The sequence below is a fragment of the Pongo abelii genome, chromosome 4 (assembly GCF_028885655.2).
Source record: "Pongo abelii isolate AG06213 chromosome 4, NHGRI_mPonAbe1-v2.0_pri, whole genome shotgun sequence".
Lineage (NCBI taxonomy): Eukaryota > Metazoa > Chordata > Mammalia > Primates > Hominidae > Pongo > Pongo abelii.
The window spans coordinates 112,564,164-112,575,415 of NC_071989.2; positions in this window are offsets into that span (position 1 = coordinate 112,564,164).

Below are 11,252 nucleotides of genomic sequence, written 5' to 3' on the forward strand. Positions count from 1 at the left end.
TGCTTAAGGATCACTTTGCAATTGCTGTGATTAATTGAAACAATACATTTAAATGATGCTGAACTGCCGCTGGTTTATTAAAGAGGGCAATTCTCTCCCAAAGCCTCTTTATTCCACACCACATGTTCTGATCCCCAAACATATGTGGCAAGGTTGCAGGTACTAACTCAGTTTCCATGTATAATTCTGCTTAGAAATTTATCACAATAACTGTTTCATCTTTACTGTCCCCACTTTTGTGATTATGAGGACATCACATTTAGAGTAGGGCAATTTAGGTTTGTGTTAGCCAGAACTGGTGATCATCTCTCACCCCTGACCTTCAGGTTAATGAGAAGTTACTCTGGATAATTGTCCTCTCTTACGACAGCCCTGTACTGTGTAATCTTTATCGCTGTAAAATGACATTTAAAGTTTGTTTTACATGAGCAAGTAGGAGAACATTATTTCTGCAGTGAGCAATAATTATCTGCCTCCTAGCTGAAAATACATGCTGTGGATAAATTGTGTTCATCTGGTAGCCTTTGTTTGCAAGACAAGTTAATTAAAAGAGGAATGTTGAAAAATATGTTTGCCCACTGAGTGCTGATGGAGTAATAATATTACTTTACAAGAAAACATTACATGCAAAACAACTTTGGTTTTGTTCTGAAGTTATGAGAGAAAATGAGGTAAATGTAATGTTCCCACAAGTAAAATTTGATCACACACAAAAAATAACAGATAAGGCAAATTATCTATATTTTAATCAAGCAATAAAGGTCTAAAATTATCTGTACCAAAGTGGCATTTGTACTGTTTAGCAGGGACAAGAAATATTGAATCTAAAAACATTGGCTTATTAAAATATCCAAGTAATTCTTTATACTAAATACTTATATGCCTGGCTGCTACTGGGATCAGTATCTTCACTGAAAATGTAATAACTATTTAATCTGAGCACATAATACAGTTATCCCCCATATGCCTTGCAAAAAGCTTCCTTGTAGCTATACATTAAAAAAGAATTTCCTATTTTTGGGAAGCAACGAATAACTCAAATTGGAATTTATTCAGCTTTTCTGGAAATAATACGCTAATTTTTACCAAATGAATTTTCTCTTGTAAAAAGCATCCTAATATTAAACTCTACATTCAGTCACTGGAATCAGAGTTCAGTGCTCACACTTTGTGAAAAATCAATTTATAATTAATATTTTTCTTTAACATTTTCTGTAGCATTTTCACTTGTTTATTTTAGCAATAACTGATCTGCTAGCAGACTTTGTCAACAAAATTTTATATCCACCTCAAGAAATTGAGGCGCATACTTCCTAAGGTCATGTATCTCTGTAACCAATCAGCACTTTCATCTGGGCAAGGCCATCACCACTGAACTGGGGCTTTTCTCCATTGCTATTCCAACTGGTACAGCAATGAGTATGATATTACATCAAACTTCTGACTTTCCGGGGAAAGGCTAAAGTGACATACAATTAGGTTGGTTAATGGCTCTCATTTTGTCTGATTAGTACAAAAATCTGTTTATAAAATCAACATTTTAAAGAAAGTTTATGATTTAAAGTTACACATTTTAATCTTTTGTAATAGGAAATGGCGGTAAAAAAGGTATGGCCCATTTATCAAGCTTTTCCCAAACCTTCCATGTTTATACTCACTGCCTTTGAATTACTTTGAAGAAATCTATGGAGAGTCTTTATTTCTAACTCAGACTATTTGAGAATCTGATAAAAGATAGATAAAGCTTCTCTGAAACCAGCAACATATCCACACAGGATTTTGCATACAATTTCAGGAGATTAATGAAAAACTTGAAGTTCATGGGTCCATGAATCCAAAGGTGAGAACATCTGAAAAAGATCTTGACATTGTGTCCATTTTAGGGTTCTTACCATCTGTACTCAAAATACCTTCCTTCATTTAACACTATGCCTTTAAAGCTGGTGTGATCGTCAAGCATTTTTATTGTTTTCACTCACTGAAGCAAATTTTTGTGTTCCTGTCAAGGAGATTCTTTGTTTTTAAGAATTAATCTTTCCCAAGATTAGGTTGGGAAAGTGTGAGGTGGGAACTTCTAGGATGTAGTATGAGGTAGAAAATGTGTATTATTTCACTCACAATTTTCCGGCCTTTCTCCACTCATTTCCTCTCCATCACTCTCTTAGGAATCTGCTTCTACTAACAGCTCCGGTTCATTTTATTTTTCTATGAATCCACTGTCTTATGGATGACAGATTTTCACTCCCACACAAACTTTCCTCTTAGTTTTTAGGTGAAGAAACTGAGGACAAATACTCAAATGACTTTCATGTGGTTTGTGTAAAGACCCTTGGCCAAGACAGGCAGAGTCAAGACAAGGATCCAACATTGCTAAACTTGCTGATGAGGTTTACGATTTTTCATTTTCACTTTTTTTTTTTTTTTTTTGAGACAGAGTCTTGCTCTGTCGCCCAGGCTGGAGTGCAGTGGCGCGATCTCGGCTCACTGCAAGCTCCGCCTCCCGGGTTCACGCCATTCTCCTGCCTCAGCTTCCCGAGTAGCTGGGACTACAGGCGCCCACCACCACGCCCGGCTAGTTGTTTTTTGTTTTTTTGTGTGTGTGTTTTTAGTAGAGACGGGGTTTCACCGTGTTAGCCAGGATGGTCTCGACCTCCTGACCTCGTGATCCACCCGCCTCGGCATCCCAAAGTGCTGAGATTACAAGCGTGAGCCACCGTGTCAGGCCTCATTTTCACTTTTAACTAATGCGATTGATTTCCCTAGTAAAATAATGCTGTAATAATGAAATGTTAGTCAAGTAACCAGAATAATAGAAGTGCCATATGTGGAAAAGAAGGCAACTGACATTAATGCTATTCCAATTATTTCTTGGGTTCTGTTTTTAGAGATACATGCCCAATCATATTTTCCATAAATAAATGTGCATCTAGTTGCACTACTCAAAAGGATAGCTTTGTCTCCATTCTAAACTCAGAAATACATGCCAAAATACTGTATGTAGTCTCTCTTGCAAGTTGTATCACATTTACTTGAGAATGGCAAAATGTAGCTATTACTCTATTAAACAATAAACAAATGCACTCATAAATAAACACATGAGTAAAAGAGCATTTATATAATAGTAATATGCATTTATACATATAAACATTCACACACATGCATAGATAAAGGAAAGATGTGGAATATAAAGAGAGAGTCAAAGGGTGATTTTCCGTAAATATGCAAAGTATCTATAAGAAAAAAATTTAAAATATTGTCAGAAAATAAAACAGATAAGGTGAGGTGGAATGTTCTGTTGCAATACAAAATTACTCTTATAAGGAATCCTGGTTATTAGTATTCAAAAATATGTAATAATTTAAAATAACTGGGAAAAAGAATGTTTTGACAATAAGACTATAGCATTTTTATAAATCATTTGCAGTTTCATAACTACTTATTGCTCTGTAAAATACTACTTCAAAATTGAACGATTTTAAACAACCATTTTACTGTCATGCAACACTTAGCAATGGGAATACTTTCTGAGAAATGTATCATTAAGGGATTTAGTTGTTGTGTGAACATCATAGAATGTACTTATACAAAGCTAGATCATATGGCCCACTATACACCGAGGCTATATGGCCTATTGCTCTGCACCACATGCTACTGTACTGAATACTGTAGGCAGGAGTAGAATAATGGTGTTTGTGTATCTAAACAATATCTAAACATAGAAAAGGTAACGATAAAAAATACAGTGTTATAATCTTATGGGACCACCATTGTATCTAAGGTCTGTCATTAATCAAAATGTTGTTATGCACCCCATCATTGTATTTGTATGATTATTTGCATCAGAAATTTGAAAAGGACTCAGTCAGGCACTTTGTCTCTGATCCAGGTAGTGGCAGCTGAGACAGTTGGGGCCTGAAGAGCCACTTCCAAAATGGCTTCAAAACAAAATAGTTGTTAAGTTTTTATTTCTATGTATATTTATTGATCCTGATTGGCACCATGAGGTTTCTAGATCAGGAAACACAATGATTATTGGCTCACACAGTGATTTTATTACCAGCTCACCACACCCTGATTATCTCTCCAGTTGACACAGTGAGGGCCAGATATACCCTGCTCCTTCAAGGGGCTTGAACCAAAGGAGAGAAACCTTATAATTATGAATTATTGGAGCTTATAAAACTTGCTGATGTAACTACCCCCTCCTCCTTTCTACAGAGAGAAAGAGAGAGAGACAGAGAGAGAAAGAGGCCTAGCCTTTTCTCTGGAATATAAATAAAATCCTCTCTGGGGAGAGGAAGAGATTTCTAGGCCCATCACCATTTGCAATGCAAATAAATGACTCTGGAGAGATACAACTGTTAACTTCTCTGAAGGTCTCTTTCTTTAGAGTTGCTATTTACTGACCTGCCCCTCTTCCCCAGCCCCCAGCAATCTTTGCTTAGAAAGCCCTGACTGTATAGAAATGTGAAAGTAATAACATTATTTCCTAGCACATAATATCTGGCACCTTGGTTCTCCTTGTCCTCTTGCTCTCTTTCATTCTCTTTTATTCTCTTTCTCTCTCTGTCTCCATGGCATCTTATATTCCACAGTTTTTCCATGTTTTTTTTTTTTTTTTTTTCTCACAATGTGGGGCTCTAACAGAAGCCGTAATTCTTACAGAATAGATGGCTTCCAAGAGGTAGGGAGCAGAAACAGGCACAGCACCACTTCTGCTTATTCTGTTGTCAGAGCAGTCACGTGGCCTTCCTGGATTCAAGACAGTGAAGAAATATTCTCCAGCTCTTTATGGGGTGGAGGGAGGGCAACAAGGTCACATTACAGAATTGTGGCTATCTTTGGAAAACACAATCTGCTACACAACATAAAGACATTTTGGAAGAATGGACTTACTAGAACAAAGAAGTACTGTAGTTGGATAGTAAAACTCACCATGCAAATAAATAATATACAAATAACTAAATGTCTGATACAGATCAAGGTGCTCCTTAACAAAGATCCATATTTTTTCTGAAAGTTCCTGAGACTGAAGAATAAAACAAATGCTTGAGGGCACAAGGATAGGGTTTAGTCCTTGCAGCACTTGATCTGGCTTAGATACGTTTGGGGGAGTCTGGGCACAGGAGAGTTCAGCCTAGAACATCATTTAGGTAGGGGTCCTTAGATCTAAAAGCTTGATTTTACTTTTAGATAAACGTGAGGCTTGAAGACTTTCTTAGACTGCCTATAGGCCTCTCTGTTTTGATGTACTTCCCAGCCGTTGCCATTCTCCAGAGCGTTGGCTATTCTCTGGAGTCTCACAACCATTATGAGAGGCTGATAAAGAAAACTGAGACTGATTCTTTCTTACTACAAAATCTATATTCCCTCAGACTGAGAAATGTTTTTTTTAGTTCTCAAGGTGAGGTAATGTTCTCCCTACAGATTTTAAAAATTGTTGCTGAGATGTGAAAATGCTATTTTATTTTTTTCTCCTCAAGTTTTAAAATTATAGTGGTTAATGTATATTAAATTATGAGTTGAACACAGAAGAAAGATGACAGGTATAAGATGAGAGTCAGAATACTTAGTAGTTCTGGTTCTGCCTCTGTAAGCTAAACAAGTCACTCAAAATTCCTGGCCTTATTGTTTTCATCTAGTCAAGCTGGATCGGGTCATGATCAGTACAGCCCTGAAAAGGCACCAGTGAAGCTCTAAATGCCTGATGGGTCCATAATCTACTTCTGAGGAAAGCAGCTTCCAGCAGTTTTTCCTAAAGATGCTATGTCTCATGCATAAAATATATGTTAAGCAATGCTATGTCCCAGGTCTTAGCTAACATTTATTGAAGGAGCAGAGAATGCAAATTTTTTGTAAGCACTATCACATTTAATTCCCACTCCAGCCCTGTAAAGTATCATTATTCTCTCATTTTAAAAATGAGAAAAGTGTATAGATGCTGAAGGCGAGATGGTCAACTTCGCCAACTAGATGCAGCCAGTAAGCCCTACTTCCACAAAGAAAACCAAAATAGGAAGTAGATATTCATACTTGGAATGGATTATCTAAGAAAAAAAACCCCAGAATTTAATGAAGAAGTGAATTTAACAAAGGAAATAACAAAAGGAAAGAAGGATAAGGAGGCAAGGCAGCCTGCTCAGCCAGGAATGGCCAGGAACTGGGAAAAGTTCCCAGACACAGGGAAAGGGTGAGTGACCCCTGCAGGGCTCCACATTCCCTCCATGGAATTTTACAATCCTAGCCACAGGAAAGCAACTCAACCCTTGTGGGTATGGAGACCAACATAGGGAGCTACATAGAAATTATGCAGAACATTGCTCCAAAGAGAGCTCACACCAAGCCTCACAGGCTTTTGAGCCCTGAGCAGCTGCTGCATTGTGCCACTCTGAGAACTAATCTCTTAAAGGATGGTGTCCTGCCCTGGGGCCAATGCTGCTGATTCTACCACTGGATTAAGGAGGGAGAAAGGAATGCTGGGCACCTTCACACACCCCAAAGACTAATCATACTGCCACTGTTGTAGGCTTTTGTGGGATTGAGACACAAGCAAACCACAGGCCTCACAGCTGTCTACCTATGCTTCTCCCACTGAAAGTGGCCGTGCCCTCCCTGGAGATTGACACACAGTGCAGCCACCACTGCCTCCACCTGAGCATTTTGCCAGCAGTGTGGGGACCACTCCACCCATGACTATCAGCTAGCACTTGAATACACTTACAGGTGGCCTGTGGGCAAGTCTGCCAGCCCAGTCCCATCCACCCAGTATACAGTTCAGGATCACCCACACCAGTCCATCACCACTGGCATCTCAACATTCCTTTCAGGGTCCGAGAGTGGGTTGACAAAACATGCCAATGTCACCACAGCTGACACCCACCCACATGTGCCAACTGTGGGCCATGGAACTGGCCTGCCCATCTCATTGCAGCCACTACCAACACCAAGGTCGGCTGCCTTAACACTGCTGTCGCAATTGTCCACTTCATACTCACTGTCCAGGGGCCCAAGAACCAGTCCACCCCTACCCACTGCTGTCACTACTGGCATATGAGCAAGCCACTGGGAGGCCTAAGAACTGGCCTGCTTGGATTCTGTAACAACAGAGTGAACATACACAATTCTGGGGCTCAAGGACAGGCACACTCAGCTAACCATTGACACTACTGGAGCCTGAAGACTGGCCCACCTGGTATTCTAGTCCCAGAAAAGCTTCATCACAGCCTCCACTTATAAGTGCACCCCAAAACACCAAGGAAATCACAGACACTGTTTACAGCTGAAGAAATAACACAGAGACTACATACACTATTGCATGGGCACAAACTCAAAAGCAAAGTACCCTATTCAACCAAAACCACATATATATCTTCAGGAAAAAATCCTCCCATAAAAAAGCAAATTCAAAAAATTGGAAGAAATGACTATTATACCAGATATGCACATATTAATGTAAGGACATAAGAAATATTAAAAAGGAAAAAAAAAGTGATACTTCTGAAGGAATAAAACCATTCTCCAGTAACAGAACTCAATCTAAGAGAAATTCACAAAATCCTAAAGAATTCAAAATACTGATTTTAAAGAAGCTCAGTAAGATACAAGATAATTCTGAAAAAAAAATACAAAGATATCAGACAAACAAGGATATGAATAAAAAATTTACTGAAGAGGTCTATATTTAAAAAAGAACAAAACAGGCATTTTGGAATCAAAAAATTCATTGAATGAAATAAAAATATATTTGAAAGCTTCAATAATGGACTAGATTAAGCAGAAGGCTCTCAGAACTTGAAGACAGGTGTTTAAAAATAATCCAGTCAGACAAAAATTAGCAAAAATAAATATAAAAAGAATGTGCAAAGCATTCATGTATTTGGAACAACATAAAATCATCAAATATTCAAATTATCGGTGTCCCTGAGAGCAAAGAGACAATGAAAGAGTTAGAAAGCCTATTTAATAAAATAATAGATTAAAAAAATCACCAAATCTAGCAAGAGACTTACGCATTTAGATAGAGGAATCTCAAAATCCTCCAAACACATATAATGTAAAAAAGTCTTCTTTCCAGGGGCCCAACTAAACAGAATTGTATTATGGCATATTATAGTCACACTGTCTAAAGTCAGACAAGGAGATAATTCTAAAAGTATCAAGGGAAAAGCATCTAGTCACTTATAAAGGTACCCCAATGAGACCAACAGCATGTTTCTCAGCAGAAATCTTACAGGCCAGGAAAGAATGGGGTGACATACTCAAAGTGCTGAAAGAATAAAATAAACTGACACCCAAGGATACTATATCCAGCAAAATTATCCTTCATAAATGGACAAGTAACGTCTTTCTCAAACAAGAAAATGGTGAAAGAATTCATTACCACTAGACTGACATTAAAATAAATGATCAAGAGAATCTTAAACTTTAAAGTGAAAAGATGACATTTACCATAATGAAAACACATTAAAGTATAAAATGCACTGACAAACCAAAGATGCAACTCAGGAAGAAAAAGGATTTGAATGGTGCCACTACAGAAAACCACCGAACCACGGTGAAAACAACAAGAGAGGGAAAAAAATGTATTTACAAACAACCAGAAAACAACAATATGATTGAAACAAAACATCACATATCAATAATAACCTGAAATGTAAACGGATTAAATTCTATATTTAAAAGATATAGCCTGAGTGATGGATAAAGAAGCATAATCTAAATATACACTATCTACAAGAAATACATTTTACTTGTTAGAAAAACCTTATAGACTCAATCTAAAAGGATGCAAAAAGATATTCCACACCAAAAAAAGCCAAAGCAAAAAAGGAGCAGCTATATTTATACCAGATAAAACAGACTTTTAGGCAACAAAAGTAAAAAAAAAAAAAAAAAATCATTATACGATGATAAAGAGATTAATCCAGCAAGAGAAAAGAACAATCCTAAATATACATATATACACCCAACACTGGAGCATGCAGATTCATACAGTAATTATTACTAGAGATAAAGGGAGATATAACAATATAACAGTGAGAGGCTTCAACATCCCATTCTCAGCATTAGAAAAATCATCTAGAAAGAAAATCAGTGAAGAAACATTAGGTTTAAACCAGACTTTGGACCAAATGGATCTAACAAACATTTACAGAGAATTGTATGCAACTACAGAATGTACATTCTTCTCATCAGCATGTGAAACATTTTCCACTATAGACCACATGTTAGGCCACAAAACGTGTCTCAAAAAAATTTTTAAAAACCAAAATTATATAAAGTATATTTTCAGACCATGGAATAACACCAGAAATCAATACCAAGAGGAACTCTGGAAACTCTACAAACACATGGAAAGTAAACAATATGCTCCTTAATGATCATATGGTTTTGCTGTCCCTATTCCCAAATCTCATCTTGAATTGTAATTGTCATAATCCCCATGTGTGGTGGAAAGGATGCAGTGGGAGATAATTAAATCATGGGACTGGTTTCCCTCATGCTATTCTTGTGATAGGGAGTAAGTTCTCATGAAATCTGATGGTTTTACAAGTGGCTTCCTGCTTTACTCAGCTCTCATTCTTCTCTCTCCTGCCACCATGTGAAGAAAGACATGTTTGCTTCCCCTTCTGCCATGATTGTAAATTCCCTTACACATCCACAGCCATGCTAAACTGTGAGTCAATTAAACCTCTTTTCTTTATAAATTACCCAGTCTTGGGTATGTCTTTATTAGCAGTGTGAGAATGGACTAATACATTGGGTGAATGAAGAAATTAAAATAGAAATTCTTCAAATGTCAGAAAAAAAGAAAATTGAAACACAACATATCAACACTTGTGGGACACAGCAAAAGTAGTAGTAAGAGGGAAGTTTATAGCAATAAATGTCTACATCAAAAAGTAGAAATATTTCAAATAAACAACCTAATGATACACTCAAGGAACTAGAACAGCCAGAACAAACAAAATCCAAAATTAGTAGAAGGAAAGAAGTAATAAATATCAGAGAATAACTAAATAAAATAAAGATTAAAAAAGCAATAAAAATTATCAATGAAACAAAAAGTTTGCTCTTCAAAATAATAAACAAAATTGATAAACAACTAGCTTGACTAATGAAGAAACAAGAGATAAAACTCAAATAAACAAATTCAGAAATGAGAAAAGGAGACATTACAGCTAATACCACAAAAATACTAAAGCTCATCAAGACAATTATGAAAAACTATATGCTAACAAACTGGGAAACCAAGAGAAAATCAGTAAATTCCTGGAAACATACAACCTCCCAAGACTGAATCAGGAAGAAATAGAAAACCTGAATAGATCAATTGCAAGTAGTGAGATTGAATCAGTAGCAAAAAGTCTTCCAAAAAAGAAAACTCCATGACTGGAGGGAATCACAACCAAAATCTATCAAACATATAAAGAAGAGCTTATACCAATGCTCCTGAAGCTGTTCCAAAAAAATTAAAGAGGAGGGAACTCTCCCTAACTCATTTTACAAGACCTGCTTTAACCTGATGCCAAAACCAAACAAAAACAAAATAAAAATACTATGGGCCAATATCTCTGAAGAATGTAGAAACAAAAATTTTAAACAAAATACTAGCAAGCCAAATTCAACAGAATACTAAAAAGATAATACACCATGACCAAGTGGAATTTATATCAGGATTGCAAGGGTAACTCAACATACACAAATTAATAAACATGATATATCACATGAATGAAGGACAAAAGCCATATGATCATATTAAAAGATGAAGAAAAACATTTGGTAAGATTCAATCTTCCTTTATGATTAAAAAAACTCTCAAAAAACTAGAAAAAGAAGGAATATATCTCAAAATGATAAAGGTCATATATAACAAACCCAATGCTAACATCATATGGAATGAGAAAAAGCTTAAAGCATTCTCTCTAAGATATGGAACAAGACTGGGATGCCCACCTTCACCACTCTTATTCAATATAGCACTGGAAGTCCTGGCTAGAGCAGTCATTGCAAGAGAAAATAAATTAATGAAATGTATCAAATTAAAAAAGAGAAAGGCATATTATCCTTCTTTGCTGATACTATTTTATATGTAGATAAACCTAAGAAATAAAAATTCTTAGAGTTGATAAATAAATGCTACAAAGTTGCAAGACACAAAACCAACATACAAAAATCAGTAGTATTTCTATGCACCAATAATGAAGTAGTTGAGAAAGAAATCAAAATGACAACTTATTTACAATAGTTCC